Genomic DNA, 25,419 nt, shown 5'->3' with positions numbered 1-25,419 from the left:
GACTTCCAGAAATGTCATGGAGATGCAAAAAGGCATGGTGTGGATGGGCTCTTTTTGTATGAGGAACTCCTTTGCATATTAAGCGACACACCCCTAATGTAGCCAATCCTCCAAGAGCTTACAGAGCTCTTCTTACAGGGGCTACTGTAAGCTCTTGGAGGATTGGCTACATTAGGGGTGTGTCGCCTAATATGCAAAGGAGTTCCTGCTACAAAAAGAGCCCTTGCCAGCTTCCCTCTTCCTCCCACTGTAGAATTTGGGGGGGGCGCATCATGAGACCAGGGAAAAGACAGTTTGGAGGGCATTGAAATGCCTTTTGAGTTCCTTTCCACAGGGCAAGAAAGCTTAGAAGGGCACTCAAGAGTGGCACCTTCAGTACATCTCCAATGATCCCCCAGAAAGGCTTTCTTGCCCCGTGGAAGGGAACTCAAAAGGTATTTAAATGCCTTCTGAAGGCAATTAAATGCCCTCTGAGCCATTTTTTCCCTAGGAACTGATGCGCTTGCTGCCGTGTCCCTTGAAAGGAAGGGCTAGAAATGGGCTCAGAGCCTCCTCCTCTAAAGACAGGCATTCAGATTCATTTAATTAAGTGTAATTTAACTGCCCCCTTAAAAATTTAAATGTCCCCCGAACTAAAAAATCCTGGCTACAGGCCTGGGTGTGGTGGAGGCCCAGGGGAAGCCTGGAGTTTCACATTTCCACCCCTGCACTGATTACCTGATCAGAAATGCCTCCCCTCGTAAGGACAAAAGTCAAGCACAGTGTAGGTGTCTGTTTTATCCCCTCCTGAGGCATAAAAGCAGCCCATGAGAGTCATATGGCATAGGGAAGAATGACCCCTTACCTTCCCCGATTCTGTGCCCTGATCCATATCCCTCTTTACAGCTGCTTTTTGCAGCTCATTGACCCATATGTGGACCCAAACAGCTTCTTGTGTGGTTTGGCCCCCAAGTGGGGGCATGAAAGATTTCCTAGAGACAAGCAAGCTCCTCCTTCCTTTCATGGAACCATCTCCCCGTCACTGCAAGAAACCCAAATTCAGGACTGCAGTGTCTCTAACCAGATGGGAAGTCTAACACTGATTGAAGCTTCTTCCGTTTAGCTCGGAAATGCTGGAAGGGCACACAGGATCTCTGGAATGAGACTCCCCTGGGCATGTTTCTTGTGCAAACAAATGCTGCTTTGAGCTGACAGCACATGTTGGACTCAAGCCATCACTCTATCTCCCGCGCACGTAAAAAAAAAAAAGAATGCCCTTGGGACTTGAGCATGCATTTTCCCCTTGGATGCTCACACAGCCTCTATTACCATCCTGAGGAGCAGCAAGAATACTCACTTGTGATGGGGCAGGGGCGTAAACATCTCCTCACCTATAACTGTCCTCTCCCCCCCCACACACACCCCGTCAGATGTAAATGTTTTCTTTTATAGGTTTAATCTTTCGTGCCTGGGAGGCCTGAACTAGTGGGCACAGGAACCAGCTGGGAATGAGCTCATCCACGGAGCAGAAGAGGTACATAACAGACACGTCCCTGTAAAATATCATTGCCCGAGGCCACTTCCTTGGTAAATGTCTTCTCTTTATTATTCATGGGTTAAAGCCTGAGCCGTTCCCTCCCCCCCTTGTGCAAAATGCAGGGTGGAGGAATGACTTTTAATACATCAGAGAGCCACTCCATTAATAATGAAGACAACTTTAAACCAACTTAGTCTAACATGGCTGTAATTGAGTCATAAAAATTTCACACAGGCTCCTTGGGCCTAAACTGAGGAAGGAAGCGGATGGGAGAATACTTACAACTTCCGTGGCAGAGGGAAAGCTGTTGTTCTGGACGGCGTGGCTGAGGAGAGGGGGGTCTGTCACCTCTGTGGCACCATTTGACTTCCTAGAGCTTTTTGAAGAATGCTGGGACCGCTTCCATTTAGCCTTGCGGCCTTCCTCCTGGAACCTGGCTCTAGGCCTAAGTGGAACACAAGGCTGAGTGGTTACTGCAGAACCTGTCTGGAAGGGGCATGTTTCATATAAGAGGGCTGCTGGCAGGACTAGGGGGAATGGCGAGGCCTGCTTGCATGTGGAAGGGCAGATACAGGCCACTAAGGGGTGATGTTCAGACTTCCCTAATAATCAAAGGCTGTGATCACACGGGCAGTTTGGCCCAGGGGTCATTTCGTAGAAAAAGAGCGAGGGGAACTCATTAACATAACTGATTAGCATATGCCACACCCCCTGACATCACCGGAAGTGTGTCATAAGGCCACACCTCCTGACATCACCGGAAGTGTGTCATAAGGCCACACCTCCTGACATCACCGGAAATGTGTCATAAGGCCACACACCCCACCCCCAACGGTCCCGGCCGGTGGACCCGCCCCCCATGAGGGGCCCGGCGGTGGACCTGCAAGGCCGGCGGGAGTGCAAGGAAGCCCCGTGAAGGCCCTCCCTGGCCCCAGGCAGGCAGGGATGGGGAGAGGCAGGGAGGAAGCAACTTACCCTCCCTCTTCTCCTGCCTCCTCCTGGCTGAATGAGGTCTGGAAGCGGGGCGGCCGGAAGCAGGGGGCGGGGCTTCGTCATGTGCCCCGCCCCCCGTACCTTACCCGGGGGAACTGCGTTCCCCCGCGTTCCCCCCCAAAATGACCTCTGGTTTGGCCCGACACAGCCACTCCTCCCCTCCGGATCAAATGGGCGTAGTCAAACAGCCACATCTGTCAGGCGTTCCCCGGGCATACTTATCCCGTCATAGGACAACCTGGAGCCGGGTTAAAAAGGCATCACATCACAAGTGGTGTTTTCGGTTCCCCGCACAGTCATTGCACATGGCCGGATATCTGAACATGGGGGAGTGCACGAAGAACGGATTTGGCAGTCTGAACCTGCAGGTCTGTTCTGCCGCTAGGGGGCATTTTTTTTAAAAAAAACCCTGCCTATGTGTGCATGTGTGTGCATGCACATGAGCGCATGTGCATGGACACTTATGTGTGTGCATGAATTTTGGGGATTTTTTTGCAGTGCGCTCTGTCGCTGAGGTGCAGCAATAATGTGGATGCTTTACCATGGGATGTCTCCGTGGGTAACCCGCAGCAGGCTGTGCTGTGTGGCTGATATATCCCACAACACTTTAAACCGGTTCAATTAGAGGCGGCACCATATTGCACCAAGCCACCAGTGTGACCACAGCCAAAGTGTCTTGAATGCCATTTCAGCTTTCTAGGATGGTGCAGAATTACCTCAGCCATCTGTGGTACATTTTGAGTTCCTTCTTTATGGGCCACTGAAAGGTGGGATACACAACTGCAGGAGGCTGGAGGCAGGGTTGCCAACCTCCTCGTGGGGCCTAAAGATCTCCTAGAATTACAACTCATCTCGAGATGACAGAGATCACTTTCCCTGGAGAAAATGGCTGCTTTGAAGGGTGGAGTCTGTGACACTATATCCCACTGAAGTCCGTCCCCAAACCAACCCTCCACAGGCTCTTCCCCCCCACTGGAATTTCCCAGCCTGGAGTTGGCAACTCTAGCTGGTGCTAGTGTCTCTAATTTATCTTGGGTATATTCTTTAGAATATGTGGAGGGCCTAGAGTGAATATTTGTCAGGCTTGTGGTGACTCTTCCTAGCTTTGACGGACAGATGGACAGAAATCCTGTTTCAAACCTGCCCCCACCAGTAAACAGGCAGTCATGGGCTACATCTGATTTCTAGGTCATGAGAAAGTACCCTGATACCCCATGAGTGAGCTGAAGTGTCTATTGTACACCTGAGCACCTTAAAAACCAGAACACTTAACAGTGCAGGCCTAAGCAGAGTTACAGCCATCTAAGTCCATTCCCTTCAGTACATGTTGAAGGGTATAACTCTGCCTAGGACTGCTCTGTATGTGCTTTAAAAGGGCCTTCTTGCAGTTGCCCTCAGGCTCCGGAATGTGCTCTCCCTGCTGATGTGTAGAAACCTACTTCTCTGCCAGGTGACAGAAGTAGCTGTAAAGCTCTCCTGGTTTCAGCACGGCTTTTACACAGGATGAGCTGTGATTTTATGGCTGATGTTTTATGGCTTATCTCATTGCTGCACTTGTGATATTGGTTCCCCCCAATGTGTACGATGTGTATGATGCTAGAATTTTATCCTTATGTTATTATTTTGTTTTGGAAGGTGCCTCGAGCTGAGTTAGGTAAACCAAGATACACATTTTAAAATAAAGAGACAGAACCTCTCACTTCAATTACCCTACAATGAGGATGCTCACTTTCTTTTCCCTGGTGAGTGCTTGTGGAAGTTCACCACCAGTCTATCTGAATTCAACAGCCTGATGCTTGAACAGACCAGTGCCTGCTATTTTTATTCTTGTTTATTAAACTTTCTTACATTTTGGTGTAGTGTTTAAGAGCGGCGGACTAATCTGGAGAACTGGGTTTGATTCCCCAGTGTTTCACAAGCAGCCAGCTGGGTGACCTCGGGTCAGTCACAGTTCTCCAAGAGCGGGGCTATCCTGGTCATGGCTCTTCTGTTTCTTTACACTGATTATTATAAAAGTTCTCTTTATCTCTATGGGCCAGTTGCTGGAACACTGCATTGAGATTTCTGATTCTATTTCTGCCCCCTTTTACTTTCGCTTCTCAACTATCTTTAGCAATTATAACAGTTTCATCAGTCATCCACTGAGCCTTTTCATTTCTTATGACTACAGGAATACTCTTTGTGCATTCTTTCTTGATAATATTTCTGGTTTCAACCCACAGTTCTTCCAGTTTCCATTCACTTGAACTTAGTAATATAAACCAGTTCTTTACATGGCCTTTAAACTTTTCAGGAATGTTGTTTAGATTGTATTTTGGCACTATGAATGTTTTGGTGCTTTTATGAAGCTTTATTCTAATTTTTGACATTTAACAGTTCGTGATCCATACCACAGTCAGCTCCTTATCTTATTTTAGCAGCAAGAATAGAGCTTCTTCAACTTCTGCTTCTGATTATGTAATCTATCTGATGTCTGTATTGGCCATCTGGTGATGTCCATGTATACAATCATCTGTTCACTTGCCTGAAACATGTATTCACAATGAACAACTTGTCTTCGCAGAATTCTATGAGTCGCTTTCCTGCTTCATTTCATGTTTCTAGCCCAAATTTTCTCACAATATTTGATTGTACTTTGTTCCCCACTTTTGCATTCTAGTCACCTATGAGTAATAGCATATCTTGTTTAGGTGTGTGATCAGTTTCTTCCAGGACTCTTGCATAAAAGCTTTCAATTTCTTCCTCTTCAGCATCTGTAGTTGGGGCATGAACTTGAATGATGGTTATATTGACAGGCTTTCCCTGAAGTTTGATTGATATTATTCTATCAGATAGCGCATTGTATTGTGCTACACCTTGTCTCACTATTACAACAAATCCGATTCTTCTGCATTTGTTATTTCCTGAGTACAATACTTAGTAATTTTAGGACTGAAAATGTCCTAATCCACTCCGCTTCAGTTCATTCACTCCTAGGATTGTAGTGTTTGCAAAGGCCCTAGCTGGGATTATAAGAAAAAAGATGATTGGTTTCATTTAGCTTTGGTGGGAGTTTTAAATTGGCACCTACTTTTCAATTGGTCCAAAATAGGGAATTCCTTTCCCCTAAGAGCCCTAGTAATAGAGGTGTCATAGAAGTAAGTTTTTGCCAGCCTGGCAGTTTGCCAGTGGATGAACAGTGTCAGCCTGTCATACCAAATCCAGACATCTTCTGGGGAAAGCAGTTTGCTGTCCTTCCTCTCGGAGTATGAGATGTATGTACACTAAATGTCTAAACAGGACCAAATGATGATTTCTTTTATTTTCTATATTTCTGTAGCATTACACCTTTCTGCAGATTTGCCCTACTATCTTGTTTTGTATGTGTTTAATAATGAAAACTATAAAATGTGATACGTTGGTTGGGAGAGACATTCTGTATTAGAGTCCTCAAATGCAGATGCCTGAGCTCAGACTGTAATACGGACAGGGAAAAAAGAGCACACAGAGCCTTCCACGCACACAGATATACACTCAGCAACTGATGTAAAAACTAAGCTGGGGCAGTCTAGTTTTCATAACGTTTAGATTTCACTCCAAAAGGTGGCAGAAGAAAACTACCGAAGGGTGTACCTCTGGGAGCTGAATATGTACAGGATTTACACCTGGGGCCAGAGGAACACAAGGGCCTGTTACAAGGTGTGTAGCACCTAACTATAGACGATTACAGGTATGAGCAACAAGCATTTTGTGTCAGGTAAAGGAATCCTGTAGTGAAATGAATGTGGCCTTGAGCCAGCTGATACAAAATGGCGGAACCCAACCTGTGCACGGCATGCTCACCTGCTTCCACAGCTTTCGGAGAAGGAATTAGTGCTCTCTGAGCCAGAGCGGTAATGGTGATGGTGGTGGCGTTGGGACTTTCGTGGCCGACTACGAGCACTTTTGAAAAGGAAGAGAGGGGGGGAAAAATAGAACATTAGCCTCCCATAGGTGTTGGAACAATTTGGCAAGCTGCTCCCAGGCTTGTCCGTGGCTATGTGAAATTAATGAAAGCTCAATATCAAGGTATGAAGCAGCAGCTCTATGTGGGTAACACATCTCAGACCAAGCAAGGAGCTTCATCTGTAGGAACTCCATCTATGTACCTGCAAGGGTTGCTTCTAGCCACAAACTCACCAAAGATATTATCAGAACCCTGTGTATGCTGCAGTTCAACGGGAATAAAAAACCAACTCATGTACTGAGCACAGATTTCAGCATGCTGGGCATCTGTTTCAGTTTTTAAAACTGAGACTGTTTTTAGTCCTGGTGCTTTCAAAGTTTAGTTTGAAAGTGCCTGGGGAATCTTGAAGATTTTTGAACACATCTTTTTTTTGGTCTGAGAAAAGGGAGGGGTGTTTAGTTCCCTGTAATAGTTCCATGCTCCGGCCTATGAGTAGCAGAAGCAGAAGCAGATATATACTAAATCATTGATATTTTAAAAGTATGTAAAACAAGACTTGTACGAAGGTGCTAAATTCATACCTATTTACCCAAAAGGAAGAATGGTTTTTTCCCTATTTGTGCTGCCAAGAAAACGAGGGCACCATCTTAAATTCACATACAAGTTACCGCAATGTACATGAAAAAAAAAAGCCATTTTGCATATAACCTTTACCTTAGGGGGATTGTCCTACATTTAGGCTCGTCTTCCTTTTGGGTAAATGTGGTAATTTACATAGGCAGTTTTGCTCAGCATAGCAATCTCTACTAGAGATGGGCACAAACAGAATTACAAACCTAAATTCATCAAGAACCAGGTCTGGTTCGAGGTTTGTGAACCTCGGCTTGTGCCATCCTGCCCTCACGATCCCCCATGAACCTACCAGGTGGGTTCATGTAGTTCATGTCGGCAGACATGCTGGTGCTGGGGGCGGGGCTTGGAGAAGGCATTTAAAGAGACTGTGGTGGCATGACTCAGTGAGTCAACTGAGAAGGCAGTTAAAATGCCTTCCCAGCTGGAAGTGATTTCAGCAATCCCTTTTATTCCCTCTCACTTGGAAGTGGGGGGGGGGGGAGGAGCAAAAGGGATGGCTGAAACGGCCCTTTAAATGCTTTTGCAAGATCTCCCTCCCCCCTTTCATTCTGCTGGCCTTGGGGAGTCGCTGCCAGCAGAATCAGCTCCTATTGGAGATCAGGGCCCTGCAGGACCTTCTACCATTCTGCAGGGCCTGGAAAATGAAGGTGCCAGGCCTTTGGGTGAGGTGGCAGGTGTCCATTTCAGTTGGCCTCCATGTTCTAGTTCTCAACTCGCTGAAAGGGCCATTTGATTCCATCTTGTGCCCCCAACAGATTGATATGAAATTGTTGCTAACTGTGCAATTTTATTGTTTATTGTTTTCATGATTTTAATGTGATTTTATTGTAACGAGTCTTGTACTCGTTTTTTTGTGATCCGCTCTGAGCCCACTTTGGGGAGGACAAAATAAAAATCTCAAAAATAAATAAATAATAAACAAAGGAGGGAGGGAAGAACTATGAACCTCACGAACCAAACCTCCATTTTCCTGGTTAGTGCCCATCCCTAATCAACGCCTCTCTGTTGTAAGCTGTCAATTTCTACTTTCACATTATTTTTGATATATGGTTGGGATGGGAGGGTTGTTCTGTTGCATTGTTTTCTTTTTGTTGCATTGTATTTTTTTCATAGTTTTTTAATTGAGTAAATAGTATTCTCCTGACCTGGGTGGTCGAGCTAGTTTGAGTTCATCAGCTCTCAGACTCTCTCAGGAGAGTGACCCCTAGTTAGTACTTGGATGAGAGACCACCAAGGAAGTTCATGGTTGCTAGGCAGAGGCAGGCAATGACAAATCACCTCTGTTTGTCTCTTGCCTTGAAAACATTAGCAGGTTGCCAATAGTTGACAGCAATGATGGCACTTTCCACCATCAAATAGTATAAACCATCAGTTGAGAAAGGTTTAAATAAGAGGAGTGTGGAAATTTCTAGGATCATTCTTTCTAGAGAGAGCCCCTAGCATGAACTCATTAGTTAGCCTTATGGTCTTATGGTCACTCTCATCAGCTGAAGGGCCTTAGGATGGGGAAGAAGTTCCAGGGGTGGAGTTCACCTTGGCTATTTCCCTTTGGAGGAAAGAGCTCTTGAAACAAATGGCATTTTTCTAACACTTATTTACAAATATATAAGCAGACCACAGGTAGAAGCATAGAGGCACATCCCTATAGGCTATCAGATCCCCAGAGAGCTGGAGAGGGACAGGGAGAAAGAGAGGGAGGGAGGGATGAATGGAGGGAGGCAGATAGGGAGATCCTGTCTGCTCTTTACTTTTTCTCTTGCAGAATCCCAACTGCTCTTTTCTTCACATACAACCACCAATCTTCTCCTTCCCTTCAGCTGGCAGGGGTCGCCTCTTCCAGGCCCTCATGGGTGCTTGGCCACAGCCACTTCCTAATAATCAAAGCTCACCTACCGAACCTCTACAATTCTTTTAAAAATTAGCATTCTTTTGTCATAGGCTCTGGTTCTCCATAAAGCATAGCACTTTAGGCCAAGCCCGGGAGGGCAGACCCATTCAGCTATCAGCCTCCAAACTGACAATGTCCTGCTGAGCAGTGTAACTTCATAGTCCTAACTGGTTGCATCCATATGGCAAGGATTCCCCATGTTGTTTGCATCACAAATAGAAATGCAGAACCATGCATATTGACAAAGGAGATTCCTCATGGGAGCTTCTATGCGTTCTTCTGCCTTGGTGTCTAAAGAAGTGAGCAGTGACTCATGAAATCTCATACCCTGCCACAAATGTTGTGAGTCTTTAAGGTGCTACTAGACTCTTGCTCTTTTCTGCTCCTGCCTGACAGTTCCTCATGACTGCCATTTCCCCTGTGGCATCACTAGGGTTTTGTTTTTTAAAAAATAAGTGATAATTGTTAGAGTGCTAGAGTGTTATAGCAATTTTTAATTTTTTTTAAAAAGTGCTGAACCCAAAGTGCTGGACACTGCCCTAGCTGTCACTGCCATCACGAGCTCAAAAACAAATGCCGTCTCACACCTCAAGCTAACATGGCAGGTTTGTTCCACTACCTTGCACCAGCTTCATTCACAAGATAAGTAAAGAAAACAAACATCAGTAGAAGGGTCTAACAATTATGCTAGCCAATCCCCATGCACACGAACAAATGCACAGTTTAGCCAAGGGGCACTGATGCATTCACACATGCCCCCCTACTTACTGTTTCTTGTGTTTTCTTTCTTCCTTCCTTTTGCTTTTGGGGCTTGAGGAACTAAATAAAAAAGAGCCAATTAATTGGTAGGCCGCCATTCTACTCAATGAGCAACTTAAAGGCTCTAATGCATCACCATTGTGGGAGGATCACAAAGCTTGTTTGCGTACAATGGTCATTTGGGTACATGAACACAACACATACTCTGCTTTCAAAAATGACATCTGTTCCAAGTGTCCCTATTTACCAAGCACAGTCCCTGTTTTCTGGTCCTAGGCTCTGGTAAATCACTGTCACCCCCCACCTTTTGGAACACACTTGTTAAATGATGTAAGGTGCTAGAATTGTCATTATTCAGGGTTCACCCCCTTCTTCTGAATCTCTAGATGTTAATATAGGGGCCAGTTCACAGGTTATAAAGTTCACAATGATGGTTAATACAGCAGTCTGGGAGTTCCCAGTGCAGATCTCCTGATTTGGACTGGGAACACACAGCATGGGCAGGAGGCTTAAACTTCCCATGCAGTATTCCTGACATGAAATGCCCCAGGGAGTTGCTTCACTGATGGCACTGGAAAATGAACTCTCAGGCTTGTGGCAGCCTGATTTGCATTGGGACATGAGGGCTTAAGTTTTCCCTGTTGGTCTGTTTTCTCTACTTGAAACAGCCCCAGAGGGCCACTATTTGCTCCACTGGGAAAAATTACTTGCGCTGATGGCTGCATGTAAGTTCTCTAGTTTGCTTTTAAGTAATGACCAAAGCCTCCAGTGTCCTTACCTGTGTCTTCTCTTCTTTGAAGATAACCTGCAAGAAAATTGAAAATAAAAATCTGCAAATGGGCAACAAATCAGGATGTGCATCACTATAAAAGTCAGAAAGTGTTTAGGCACAAAAAAAGAATTCCTTGCAGGATTCCCAGAATTGCCATAATTTAGTCACTCAATTGAATGGAGAATCCAGATAACATGCTGGCAACGTCTGGCAACCCAGTGTCTCTTTCTTGTCCTCTCATCTTTTTTCAAACCTGATTTTTTCTCCTTCTGCGTGCTACATAAAATGCAATCATAGCCCCAGGCTAGTCAAAGGGCTACTGAAGTTTCTCAGTGCCACTCTCCCTTTACATTTTCTTCTCTTCCTTCTTTCATTGGAATTAACTACCTCCCACTCTCATTAGCATACCTATATCAATTGTTGATTATCAATTCTTTGTATTGGTGGAGAGATAATTTAACATTGCTTTTCACTTTGCAGCCAAAGCCACTTTGTATTTTATTTTTATGTAGTAGTGCTTCTACAAAAGTCTAAGAAAAATAATGAACATTTGACTTGACTACAATGTGGAGATCAGTACTCCCCTCTCCCACAAGAGCTTATAATTAAATATTGATACTGGAATACTGGGGCTATAGGTAGTCTCTAAGCACAAATGGAAAATTGCAGGGTGATGAAGAAACTTTATTGAATGCGACCTACTTCCAAGTAAATATATGTGAGAGGCAATGCTCCCTCTAAGCTGTGGAGTCTTGTGAGCAAAAATTCTACTTGGGGAGCTACTGGCATTAAAGTTGTGAACGAGCAATTTGGCTGCTGCACAAATTAGTTTACTCTGGAGCCATCCTTCCTGAGCCAGGACAAAAATGCGTGAGCCAGAGGCTAAAAAATTGTGAGCTAGCTCACACTGGCCCCGGTCACACTGGGGGAAAAGGTGCGGCTGAAGTGCGGCTTTTTTGAGCCGCATCGAAAGAGAAGCGCGGCGGCGGGATCAGACAGATCCCCCAAACCGCTACGCAGTTGCTCCCTGGCATGATCAGATGCCGGGGGGAAGCCACAGATGGATGACCGAGGAGAGCCCGCTGCACATGTGTGCGCCTGTGCAGTTTGGCAGGGGACCTCACATGCTGCTGGAGACGAGCGCGCTGGCGATCCCACGGCCGCCACTGCTGCGGATTTTCTGGTAAGTAGTAGTGTTTTGTAGGGTTTTTTTAATCCGCATCTTCGACCAGAAGAGACGGATCGGGGACGGGTCCGCGACGCTTCCCAGATGTTGTGGTGTGATTGCGCCCACTTGATGTGCCCCCGATCTGTCCCTCTCGCAGATCAAAGCCTCCCGTGTGACCGGGGCCACTAACTCAGCTTAGAGGGAACACTGGTGAGAGTGCAACTTGCTGTACTTTGTGTAAATTTCTCACTACCTTAATTGCTGTGTGAAACCCCGGTTTCAATCATGCTTGCCACTGATTGCAGCAAAGGAATATCTGAGCAGGGCAAAAGTGTTCTAATGTGGAAGCAGCTAGGATCAACAAAAAGCATCTTTCCTCCAAAGTCCACCCTCCCCCCCTGCTTTCTAGACTGGGTTGGTGGATTAGACCCAAGTATTCTGCCAAACATTAACTTTGATCATTAAAATTCAGAAGTAACTACAGTCTCTTGCATTAAAATAATTTCCCTCTTCTGATGATGGATCTTTCAGAGCTGGAACAAAGTCTGGAGCCACGCAGAATAAAATACCAGAGCAGACATACCTGTGTCTTTTTCGTTTCTTTGAGTTCTTCTTTTTCTTCTTCTTCTTCACAGGGGAGGGACTACAGGATGGAGATCTAGGGAGAAGTCATCAGGTAGTGTAATTTGTTTCTTAATTGTCTGAAACATTTTTTTTTGCTTGGGGTGAAGTGCTGGGGACTCACTGCCTTTCTCTTTTTAGGATGCATCCAGATGGGAATTTCTCCCAAGCAAGCATTGCATGACTAAAACATAACCACATTGTGTTGGGGTAGCCAACTGCTGTAATGGCAAGGGTCATTCTATTTCTGTACAGGGGGTGGGGCTCCATAATCAATTTGGTCCTATTTGAGCACATAAGAATGTAAGAAGAATCCTGCTGTTTTGGACCAGTTTGTCATCTCTAAACAGTGTGCAATGACCAAGCAGACAATTCTAGGAAGTCCACAAACAGAGCATGAGAGCAGCAACATTCCCCTCCCATTTAATTCTCAGCAGCTAGTTGTCAGGCACACTGTCACTGAATAGTGAAGGATCCATTTGGCTATCGTAGCCAGGGCTATTTTTGGGCAGGAACGCACAGGAACGGAGTTCCGGCTGGCTCCCAAGTTGGCCACGCCCAGCAGGAATCCATTAGCATAATAGGCCACACCCAACAGCAGAAACTCATTAGGATTGGCTACATTAGCGGTGTGTGGCTTAACATGCAAAGGAGTTCCTGCTACAAAAAAAAGGCCCTGGGTTTTGACAACAAACAAGGTAAACAGAATAAGAAGCAAAAGGTGGGTGTGGCTGGATGACCACACTTCTGGTAACACATGGGTGTGGCCTAATGTGCTAATAAGCTGTGCTGTCAGAGGTGTGGCCTATTATGCTAATGAGTTCCTGCTGGGCTTTTTCTACAAAAAGAGCCATGATCGTAGCTATTGACAGGCCTCTCCCCCTCCACAATTTTTTTGAATCTCCTTTTAAAGCTATCTAAGCTAACAGCCATCACCTCTCCTTGTTGCAAGGAGTCCCATGAACATTGTGTGAAAAGTGCTTTCCTGAATCAATTTAATCAGTCAAACTCAACTTCTAGTATTATGGGAGAGGGGAGAAAAAGTTCTTTCTACTAGTTCGTCCTTTTCACAGTAGAGCATAAAGGGTAAATAAGTACATTTCCATATTATATACCACTTACATCGGGGGGGGGGGAAGGGGACCTATATTGTGTTTGCTATGTTACTGGTGAAAAGGCAGGCAAACATTTTGCCATACCATGATTAAACTTCAGCATGGTTGCCAAGGGCTACTATATAAAATTTGCCTTGGCTGCTCAATAAGACCCAGGGGCCACCAGTTGGTCATCCCTGATATAGCGGAAAGAAAACACAGTGCCCCAGAAATACTGGAATTCTGCACTATAAACCTAGCTAGTTGCCTTATGCCAAATAACTCTGTAGCTTGGCAGTTTGAGACCCTAGTGCCACGTGACAGGGTGAGCTCCCATTTCTGGCCCCAACTCCTGCCATCCTAGCAGTTTGAAAGAAAGAAATTGCAAGTAGATAAATAGGTACCACTTCAGTGGGAAGGTAACAGTGTTCCGTGCACCTCGGTGTTTAGTCATGCCGGCCACATGACCACGGAAACGTCTTCAGACAGTGCTGGCTCTTCGGCTTGGAAATGGAGATGAGCACCGCCCCCTTGTGTCAGATTCAACTAGCTTTCGAGCAAGGGAAACCTTTACCTTTAGCCCAGCTTTGGCTGTTCTGACTGGCAGTGGCTCTCCAGGGTTTCAAACAGAGGTCTTTCCCAGCTTTATAATCTAAGATCTATTTAACTGAATCTGCCAGAGATTTAACCCAGGACATTTGCCATGGAAAATACATTCTATTCCTCCAAGCTATGGCCAAGCGAACTTATTTCTATGGAGATTTGCTTAGCATTACTCTCTCAGGAAGATAAACTCTATACCCCAAATGTCATTGCTTGTGGTGCCAAATTCAGATCAGGTTTGTGGAATCAGTGTGGAGTAGTGGTTAGCATGTTGGACTAGAATCTTGGAGACCCAGGTTCGAATCTCTGCTCTGTCATGGAAGCTTGCTGGGTGATCTTGGGCCAGTCACCCATCCTCAAGCTAACCTACTTCATATGGTTGTTGCAAGGATGAAATGGAAGAGTGGAGGGTGATGCAAACTGTTTTGGATCCCCTTTGGGGGAAAAGGTGGGGTGTAAGTGAACCTAATAAATACTAACAGTTATATTTGAAAGGTGGGATATAAATGAAGTAAGTGAGTGAAATATATTTAAATACAGAAAAGAACAAGAGTCCTCTAGCACCTTAAAGACTCACAAAAGTTATGGTGGGGTATGAGCTTTCGTGAGTGTCTGCTGCTGACTTCTTCAAATGCTACGGACAAATTTACACAGCCACTCATCTCGACCTGTATTTAAATCTGCAACTTGGAAAACTGGTGTTCACATATGAAAAACAAAAAGGCAGTTTTACACATTGGGATGGGTTTCTGAAGCAATAGAGGTCCAAGCAGAAAAGGAGATTTACTCTTTCATTCTTGTGCCGGATAATGCACATACGAGTTTGGCCTTAGACTCTCAGCATGATGATGAGCCCAGTCCCCATACGGCTTGCAGGCATCACTGTCAGACACACTGATTTATCTGGACTGCTGCTCACAGGCCCTTTCTTCTGCAAGACAATTGATTCCAAGTAGTTGCTGGGTATTTCACCTGCTTAGGGAAAATTTATTTGGTCTCTGAGAATGTTGCTTTCGACTGTTTTCCAGATATTCCCTGAATATATGAGTCTTTACTGAGCATTCACCAAACATTTGTCATCCTGTGATATTTTAGTTCAGTATTTGATATTTGACTGCATTTGATAATGACATATGATGGTATTTAGTTTGATAACATTTAATTATTACTATATAATAATATTATTAATAATAGCAGTTGTGTTTTACAAATTTCGTGAGCTGGGGGGTTGTCACTGGCCAAAAAGCAGGATACAAGTTCCATAAATTAAATTAAATATTTAATATTTGAAAGGTGGCATGCAATAGTATTTAGCATCTCAATGATTCTGAAAATTGGCGTGCAACAGCATTTTGTATTTGACACGGGTATGAGATTTCTCATCTGAATGACTGCAAGAAACAATTAACGAACAAGTCCTCATAAATGCAATCTTAAGCACAATTAGGCCTGTCTAAACCCACTGGTTAACCAGTTCGAGACCTGAGTGTGATGCATGACGGAGTGAGCTCCCGTCTCTAGTTCCAGCTCCTGCCAACCCAGCAGTTCGAAAGCAAGAAATTGCAAGTAGATAAATAGGCACCACTTTGGTTGGAAGGTAACAGCGTTCCATGCGCCTTGGTGTTTAGTCATGCCGGCCACATGACCACGGAAATGTCTTCGGACAGCGCTAGCTCTTCAGCTTTGAAACGGAGATGAGCACCACAACCCTAGAGTCAGGCTCGACTGGCTTTCGAGCAAGGGAACCTTTACCTTTAAACCCACTGAAGTCAATGAGCTTAGAAGGGTGCAACTCGGCTTCGGATCAATCTGAATGGAAAACTGCAAATGTGAAATTTGCTGTTCGATACGTTACAGATGTAAATTGAAACATTTGCCAAATTTTAAAGAACTCTAGTACTTTCTCAACAGTAAATGCAATTGCTAACTGGTGCCCAGGGTGGGGTTTGTTGCTGCCTTTTGAGTTCAAAACAATTAAGCTCTGTTCATCTTTTATTTCCACCCCAAGGGGAATCGGGATTTCTCCCTCTGCTTGTAATGGGAGCGAAGCAAACCTACTGGTGTTACACTTACCTCCTCCTCTTCTTCCTTGATTTCTTCTTCTTTTTCTTCCCCCTGGCGGGAGGTGGTATAAAATCCTCATCACAGGATGGGCTTTGGGAAACAGAGAGAAGGGGGGAAAAATCAGATCCCAAGTTTGCAGGTGTCAATCATGTCCGTTTGTCAGTTTCCCTGACAGTTCTGATCCCTGAAGTGTGGCTGTCTGTGAAGGATGGAATTTCGTGGCAGATCTGCAACCCAGAGTGAATGTTTAATTGTCACGTTGTGGATAATTTGGTCATGCTTGAAATTAACTATCTCCTCTAAGGATTTAATGCAGATATAATGGGAGAGTTACTGTATGTTAAGCCAGTCGTCGCTGAATTATTTAAGGCTTATTTATTGAGGTTAAGCACTCTGTAATAGATTTATACATTCGGCTTCCCTTCGTAAATATGTTTTAAAATAAATTAATCAGCAATTAATTTGCACAGGATGATGGCTGCAAGTACAGGCACCCGCTTAACATCTTGTTAAAAGAGAGTTAAAGTATATTAAATAGCGGTTTCTTATTCAAGACCGAATCATGGGGCATTTCATAAAGATGGCATTTGAGGAGAGGAGAAGAGAGACCCCAGGCCCATGAGAACTTTATTTACTTGTTTTTTTAGATCATTAATTACCCTGTCTTATTCAAAAGACTCAGGGTAGCAATCGGTTTGAGAAAATCCCCAACTGTTTATAGGAACACGAGAAGAGTCCTTCTGGATCACACCAAGGGTCCATTTAGCCCAGTATCCTGTTTTCCACCACTGCCAACCGGATCCTTCCAGGAAATCCATCAGCAGAGCATAAAATCCATAAGCAGAGCATAAAAACAATGGCCTTCTGTTCTGGTATGTACCCAGTATCTTTGTTTTTGGTCCCCAGGTTTACTGTTTATGTAATTATGAACCAGCAGCAGAAAATAGGATTTCCCATTATGGTGTTTGCCCTGAACTTGGATGACCAAGGCCAGCCTGATCTCATCATATCTCAGAAGCTAAGCAGGGTCGGTCTTGGTCAATATTTGGGGGAGATCACCAAGGAATACCGGGGTTACTATGCAGAGGCAGGCAATGGCAAACCACCTTTGAACACCTCTTGCCTTGAAATCCCTACAGGGTCACCATAAATCAACTGCAACTTGACAGCAAGCAAGCAAATAAACCTTGGTATCTGTGTGTGTGGGAGTAACTGTTTTGATATTTGTGTATGTATTTGAAAATATACGCCCTGGAAAATTCTTAGTCGAATGGTTCCCAAGAGGGCTTCCAAGTTTTAAAACAATAAAACACTCATACGTTAAAAAATTATATAATCCTGGAATAGGAACATAAAATAGTACTTTAACTTCCCATGATGATAAAAGCCAGAGTTGATAAGCATATAAATCATAACAGTCAAGAGTGGAAACATCTAATCAGAGCAGCAAAACATACACTCACAGACATCAAGTAGAAGGCTGATTCTCAAAAGTGTTCACCACCTAAAACTGGATGACCTACCCCCCAGGAAAGCAGCTGCAGGGACTTCCAGTATCATGGGCCCACCACTGAAAAGGCCCAGTCTCCAGGGACAACCCACCTCACCTCTGAACTTGGAGGCACAGTGAAGACTGCATCCACAAAAGATTTTAATTGATGGGCTGGATCCTATGGGAGTGGGAGGCCCCTTTAAATATACAGACCCTAGGCTATTTAGGGATATTAAAAGTAATAACCGATACCACCAATTGTGCCTGGAAGCAAAATGTCAGCTAGCCACTCTCCCAAATCATTGAGGGAGGTCATAAGGATGCGAAGTGAAACAAGGGACAAAGCCTTTGTTGCTGGGAGCTGGATCAGGCTGAGAGAGCCTTGAGGGTGGATTTAAAGTGGTGTAATGGAGAGAGGCTTTACTCTCCAGTCCGTGGTTCTTAATTCAGGCACATATTGTAGTTCTCGTATGGGAGATCACATCCCATTATCGTTGAAAGGGTTCGTCTTGCTTTTACGTTCTTCCCCTTGAGGGTTTCAAAGATTCCAAGGAAGATTTGTTAAGAGATGCACGTGGCTCACGCTGCCTTTCTGATAAGGCCTCAGACATACCTTTCTATCTGCATTAAGATACAAGGGCTATCTTTACCAGGAACCCTGCTGTCTTTCTTTAAATCAGACAATATTTTCAGAGCCTTGCGTTATCAGCACGAATGCATTCGCTCCTGCAATGCAGAAAGTCAGTTTCCAGGAATGAACGCCCCCATCCCCCCCACCAATGTTTTCTTTTCCTTTACTTTTTGGTGACATTTCATATTATCGCTTTGGGGATTTCGACCCAGAGACTTGGCCAGCAAGACCCAGTCATCTTAGTCTCTGCACCAACATGGTAGCTCAGCAGAGCAAGGAGTGGCTTCTCTGCTTCCTGCCTGGGCTTCTGCAATAGCACTGCTAGTGACCGGAAACGGGTACTGCAGCTGTCTGCTCAACAGGGGGGGCGAGGGACACGAAGGACCGGTGGGAATACCCCTTGGTCCCATGAAGTTACTTATTTAGTATATGTGTTCACTACCTTCCTCCCTGAAGGATTCCAATTTGCAAGAGTATGACATGAGTTCTCTGTGAGCCTCCTCCCCCACCTGTGCCACCTCCTGCCCTTTGGCCGTTGCTCCGCTTTACTTGTGCAGGGTTTCCCCAGGTCTCAGAACAGCAAACCACTCAAGTCCCCCCTTTCTTTCCAGGAGCGGTGTTCCTCCAAAGTACAGTACACTTAGGGCTGCCAGCTCCAGGCTGGGAAATACCTGGAGATTTTGTGGGTGGAGCCTGAGGAGGGCGGGGTTTGAGGAGGAGAGGGACTTATATGAGGTATAATAGCATGGAGTCCACCTTCCAAAGCAGCCATTTCCTCCAGGTGAACTGATATCTGTTGCCTGGAGGTCAGCTGTAATAGCAGGAAATCTCCAGCCATTACCTGGAGGGTGGCAACTCTAAGCACACTCCTCCTTTCTTCTCCTCCCTGGCCTGGTTGTGGAGTCACCATTTATGCTTCCCCCCCCACCCCAATGGCCTGAACCATTATTTGGGTTAGGGGTTGGACACCACTCCCCTCAGTCTCCTCCATCCTTCCTGGCTCTCCCCCTTTCCTGCACTGGCTGGTTCCCGGGAGGTCTTCAGCCAGGCCCTTCTCTGGGCCCCACCCATGCCATCATGGTTGGACTTCTGCTGGCTCACCAGCTGGCCCGATGGCCTCTGAGGCTTGCTCTTCCCTGGCATCAGCTTTGGTGTCCTGGAGCAGGGAAATGATGTCATTAGTCAGCGCCCAAAGCTCTGGGGCCCAGGAAAGGTGGCAAGGCCCACGTCCAGTTGCTGCAACTACCTGACACCCAGTGTCCCAACCTGGGAGTTCTGGCCGAGTCAATGGTGGCTGCTCAAGGCATGAGGGAGGGGGATGGGTCCCGTTTGGCTGCTGCAGCTTTGGGGAAATCCCTGACTTTGCCACAGGCACTTTGGCCAAACCAGGCACTGGCCCTGGACACTGTCTGTATAACTAGTTTGAACTTATAGAGCACTTATTGTATCTTACCAGCTTGCTTTCAGAATGTCAGCTCTGACATCTTCTACCTGCTCCCCCAATCCCCCTGCCTCGAGACAAAAAAAATCAGCATAACCTACCTGATTTCAAAGATTTATATGAATAAATGAAGTTGCCGTATATTGAGTCAGACAATTTCATCGAGCTAGCTGTCTACTCTGATTGGCAATGGCTCTCCAGGGTCCCTGGCTGATAAAGGTCATTCTTAACATCTGCTGTCTGAGACCATTTAATTAGCAGGAGATGCCAGGGATTGAACCTGGGACCTCTGGCATGCAAAGCTTGTGCTTCTCCACTGAGCCCCTCCTTTGCCTTTTTTGGAAGCAAAAGAATCTTTGATATGGCCAATTAACATATCAAGCTTTCATCAAAACTCTGCAGTGTGAAAAGTTTGGATGAACTCAAAAGCTAATTTCTCGCTTCTTTGTTACTTTATAAATGGCTCTAATAATAATTATGCTACTTTTGCTTTTGGATTTGTTTCTAAAGGACCAATATGGTCACTTGCAATATTTAGGTTACCATAGCAACATGGAACTGAACTGCAGCACTGTGAGTTTTTGGAGTGGGCACTATGACACCGTGCTAACATGAGAATCAGTCCTCGGTTTCTTCAGAGGCTATCTTAGTATTTATAATTCATATATTAGTCAGAGAGTCACCAGAAGCACAGTACATGACTTGTCACAATACAAGATGCTGATCTTAGCCAAGGAATTCATAAGATGGTTAGGACCATCCATGGTAGACCATTTTCTGCACTTCATCTCACTGCGATCTGCCACAGGTACCTTCTTAATTGTTCAGTATCTCCATTGTGTGATTGATTGATTGACTGATTGATTGATTCAAACCTTAAGGGAGTTATGAGATAGTTGTGAATGGTTGTGTGAGTGTATATAAATATTGTTGTAGATCACCGAAATGATTGCATCTTAATTTCGTTGTACTATGTACAATAACAGTAAAGTATATTATTATTATTATTATATTTCTGTGTCACCGTATCTCCTCAGACTCAATGCAGATAACAAGGCAGCAACCAGGTTGCACAGACACAAGTTATAATATTTCAATTAACAACATCAAAACATAGAATTTTTTAAAATCAGTCAAATTATAATATTTAAATTAACAACATTAAAACATTTAATCTCAAAATTTAAAACAGACAAGAATTAAAAACATGCAGGAATAACAAACATGAGCAAATGAATGAGCAAACCCAAATCCGCTCAAATAATTGTGTGTGTTAAGTGCCATCAAGTTGCTGCTGATTTATGGGGCCCCTATAAATTAATGACCTTCAGAATGCCCTATCATTAACAGCCTTGCTCAGGTCTTGCGAACTGGAGGCCGTGGCATCCTTGACTGAATCAATCCATCTCGTGTTGAGTCTTTCCTCTTTTCCTGCTGCCTTCAACTTTTCCTAGCATTATTGTCTTTTCCAATGAGTCTTCTCATAATATGACCAAAGTACAATAGCTTCAGTTTAGTCATTTTAGCTTCTACAGAGAGTTCAGGCTTGATTTGATTTAGAAGCCACTTATCTGTCTTTTTGGGTACCCATGTTATCCATAAAACTCTCCTCCAACACTATATTTCAAATGAATCATCTGTCTTCCTGTTTGCCCAGCTTTCACACCAATATATTGTGGAAGGCTTTCACGGCTGGAGTTCATTAGCCTTTCTTTCATTTATTAGCTTCATTGACCAGAGGTCTTAAGCCAAACGTACAAACAGCTACTATAAAACACATCACATGTAATTACAAGATAATTTAGACCAAACATGTTTACAATAAAAACTAATAAACATACTCATAAACAATATTAATAGACATTTTATAAACTTCCTTAAACTCTATAAAATTCTATGATATTATGGAAATTAGTTTTAGAATTTAAAAAATTTGTATACATAAAACTACCTACAGCATTTCAAAGCCGCTTTAAAAATGGCACTATTGACAGATATTTTGCCACCGAGTGAGTCGTTTCAGGGTCCTCATCTGCTAGGAGTATGGTTATCACCCAAGGTTCCATAGGGAGGTGATGTATATGTGAAATAGGAGTAATCCAACAGGATCTGGGGCCAATCCACTGGTGGCAAAATAACAGAAGATGATCTCTCTCTTGCACATGATCCACAATCACACAATCTATTTGAATACTGTTTTTTAGCAAAATGGCCAATTAGCTCTGCAGTTGGAAAAACATTCAACCTAGCAAGTGTGAAGACATATCTAAATCTAGGGGATGTAAGGAAGCTCATATATGAGGGAATTTTCTTAGGTGGCACAACCCCTAAGGCAGAGTTGGAGCATACTTGCCTAGCATGAATTGAGGTGCTGAGTCAGTCAATGTTTGTCACCCTCAATCTAATCAAATTTAGTGCTTCTTGATAGTTTATATTGTTAAGCACTGTAGGGGCAAGACCAATCCTCTCCAGCTTGTTATCTATATGTTTTTCCCATGTATATTTCTAATTATCCTCCTTTAAAAAATAAAGAAGACCCCCCTGGGCGATGAAGTTCATTAGCTATTGTAGATTTTCCGGGGTGTATGGCCGTGATCTTGGCATTGTAGGACCTGATGTTTCTGTGTTATATCTCTGAGGATGCCAGTCACAGCTACTGGCGAAACGTCAGGTCCTACAATGCCAAGACCACGGCCATACAACCTGGAAAATCTACAACAGCTAATTTCACACCAATACATAGTAATGGGGAATACTATGGCATGAATTAACTCGATCTTGGTCACCAGTGACACATCCTTACAATTAAGGATCTTTCCTATTTCCTCCATGGCTGCCCTTCCTAGTCTCAATCTCCTCTTGATTTCTTGGTTGCAGTCACCCTTTTGGTTGATGATGAAGCCAAGGAATAACAAATCTTTAACAATTTACTCTCCACCAAATGTCCTCTGGAATAAGATCATCTTACATGCATTCCTAAATGTAGCCAGTGGAGGTGCTCACTCCGGTAGGCCATTCTAAATGCCTATACAACGTGACAATTGTGGTGGTTGTTCCACTCACAGAACTTCTTTCTCCTGAAGAATCAGCTACATCCAGGCCTAGGCATTTTCTAGGAGTGTGGCAAGGCCTTCTTGTTTCTATAGGGGCCTGGGCCAAAGTGGGTAGTTTCCTGCTGGAATGTGAACTTGCAGTGGACTCAGCATGGAGGAGGGGACTGAAGGGGACTAGTAGGAGAGCAGCAGGAAACAGTCCAGTAGCAAGGGCAGGTTCTGCAGGACCTTGGAGAGGGCCCCATGAATGCAGAGGTTGATTCTTCAAAGCCTTACACGGCCTGGGACAAACATATTTGAGGGATTGCCTCCCTATACACCTCAGAGAGTGCTACGCTCTATGGATCAACATCTCCTGGTGGTCCCTCACCTGAAGGATGTCCGTCTCGCCTTGACCAGGGCCGGGGCTTTTTCTGCCCTGGCGCCTGCCTGGTGGAACATGCTCCCTATTTAGATCAGGGCTCTGCGGGTTCTTCTTCAAGTCTGAAGGGCCTGCAAGATGGAGCTGTTCCACAAGGCCTTTGGCTGAGGCAGTGGGCATCCACGTATGGCCTCCCTGAGGTTGTTGTCACCCACCCACTGATAATTAGCCATTATTCATCTGTTACCAACAGCATGATAAAAAGTAGAGACATCACCCTGCCAACAAAAGTCCGCATGGTCAAAGCAATGGTATTCCCAGTAGTCATGTATGGCTGCGAGAGTTGGACTATAAGGAAGGCCGAGCGCCGAAGAATAGATTCTTTTGAACTATGGTGCTGGAGAAGGCTCTTGAGAGTCCCTTGGACTGCAAGAAGAACAAATCAGTCAATCCTCAAAGAAATCAACCCTGACTGTTCCCTGGAAGGCCAGATAATGAAACTGAAGCTCAAATACTTTGGCCACCAAATGAGAAGGGAGCACTCACTGGAGAAGACCCTGATGCTGGGAAAGATTGAAGGTCAAAGAAGACGGGGACTGCAAAAGATGAGATGGTTAGACAGTGTCATCGATGCAACGAACATGAAATTGAGCCAACTTCAGAGGACGGCGGAAGACAGGAGGGCCTGGCGGGAGATGATCCATGGGGTCGCGAAGAGTCGGACTCGACTGTGCGACTGAACAACAACAACAACATCTGTTACCAATGGGCCAGGGAACTTCTCGCAGCCAGCTGATTTTTTTCTTTCGAGCTGTAACCACCAATTTTAATGTTTATTATTGTGTTTGAAATTTTAACTGCATTTGTTGTATTGTTTGATGATGTTACCTACTCTGAGCCCGTTTGTGGGATGGGCGGGCTATAAATATGAAAAATAAAATAAAATAAATAAAATCCAACAAAGTTCAAAACTCAACCCCAGCTTTTCATTCCTTTCTCAGGTAGGGCACGATAACCCCCACCATCAGAAGTTGGTGGCAGTAGAGTTTTGGTGGCAGCAATTATACTATGGTGCTACCTATCCAATAAAATCATTCAGCTCCATGTCTTCAAACAGGTGATCAAAACTGTCCTTAGCCTATGGGCATTGTATCTGACACTAATTATCTTTAGCTTTTGTGCTGTACAGGGTGTCTTTTTTTACCCCTTCTGTTTGGTCTTGGTGAGACCTTCTTATTTATGACTGGATATGATAGATTTATTCTTTATTTCTATCATTGATTTGAATTGTTTTTTATGTTACATTTTGTTAGCTGCTTTGCGGGCCAAAAAGCAGGATGCCCTCATGTCAACGGCATTAAGAACAACTTGGATACTGGTTTAGCTACATTGGATCATCTACAGCAATAGCCACCTGCACTTAACTGCACTTTTATATATATACTGTTGTTGTGAAATTTTATAGTAATTTATTGTATTGCGCTCTCTCATCTGTGTTTTATTGTATTTTAACTGTTGTACGCTGCCTTGAGCCTGCCTGGGCAGGCAAGGCGGGATATAAATAGAAATAAATAAATAAATACATTACAGAGCCGGGGGGGGGGTGAATGCTAGCACACAGCCTGATACAATGACATCCCTTCTGGGTTGCAGGGGAAGTGACATCATGAGGTCAGTACAATGTCAACCACTCCCCCCCGGCTTCCCCCACTATTTTGCACCTGCTGCCCAGTTGAGTGGTGGCAGGCACAACTGGGTGTACATGCCAGGTTCCCCACTGAAGAAGGAGACACGGCCTCCCTTGCAAAGGACTGAGAAAGCCAATTCCCTCCCCCTTCATCTGACTGTCAAGTGCTCTCAACATTCTGTGCTTCCCGGATCCTACACAGTCCTCACCAGGCCATTTTTAGTTGTCTTTCTTATTCTTTTAATGTACAAAACCATCTTTTCTTGAATACCTAGGAGATCCTCCAGGTATGCAAAACTCCCTACCTTGTCTTTAGGTGGCCTAGTTTCGGTTTTGCAATTGGCATGAACTACCCAGTTCGCTATTAGATACAGTGATAAACAAACACCCCACGATAGGCTTTATACCCTTGGCTTTATTTGGCATACTGAAGCAGCTTTGACATGAAGCCTGAATATCATTTTCAAGAGACAACTTCTTTGCCTTTGATGTCTCCTCAAGCTGATCTAACTTTAATTGTTTCTCCCTGATTGTAATCAAAGTCTAATTAAAAATGTGCTTTAGATCACTGCACTGGCTGGAAATCTGGAGATACGTAGCAGACTTGCTCGCTTGCTTTTCCCTTCTCCTGGCAGCTGTTTGTAGCAAAGCAATATACTTTAATTCCAGGGACAGCGTAGCAAATGAGGTCCTTTAAATAACTATTTGCTTCATTACT

At 44.5% G+C, this 25,419-nt stretch overlaps 1 long non-coding RNA gene across 1 annotated transcript in view; it reads left to right on the top strand.

Annotated features, from left to right (window-relative positions):
• The first annotated feature begins 1,450 nt into the window (after positions 1-1,450).
• LOC107122290 overlaps positions 1,451-25,419 on the top strand; it is a 56,586-nt gene continuing 32,617 nt past the window's right edge. Inside the window, exons 1-2 of the long non-coding RNA XR_001482903.1 lie at positions 1,451-1,513; positions 12,290-12,330. This is a non-coding gene — a long non-coding RNA (uncharacterized LOC107122290). The remainder of the gene's footprint in view (positions 1,514-12,289; positions 12,331-25,419) is intronic.

The sequence above is a fragment of the Gekko japonicus genome, unplaced genomic scaffold, assembly GCF_001447785.1.
Source record: "Gekko japonicus isolate JY-2015 unplaced genomic scaffold, Gekko_japonicus_V1.1 scaffold135, whole genome shotgun sequence".
NCBI lineage: Eukaryota > Metazoa > Chordata > Lepidosauria > Squamata > Gekkonidae > Gekko > Gekko japonicus.
The sequence above is the reverse complement of the archived record's forward strand: the minus strand, read 5'-3'. Positions and strand labels throughout refer to the sequence as shown.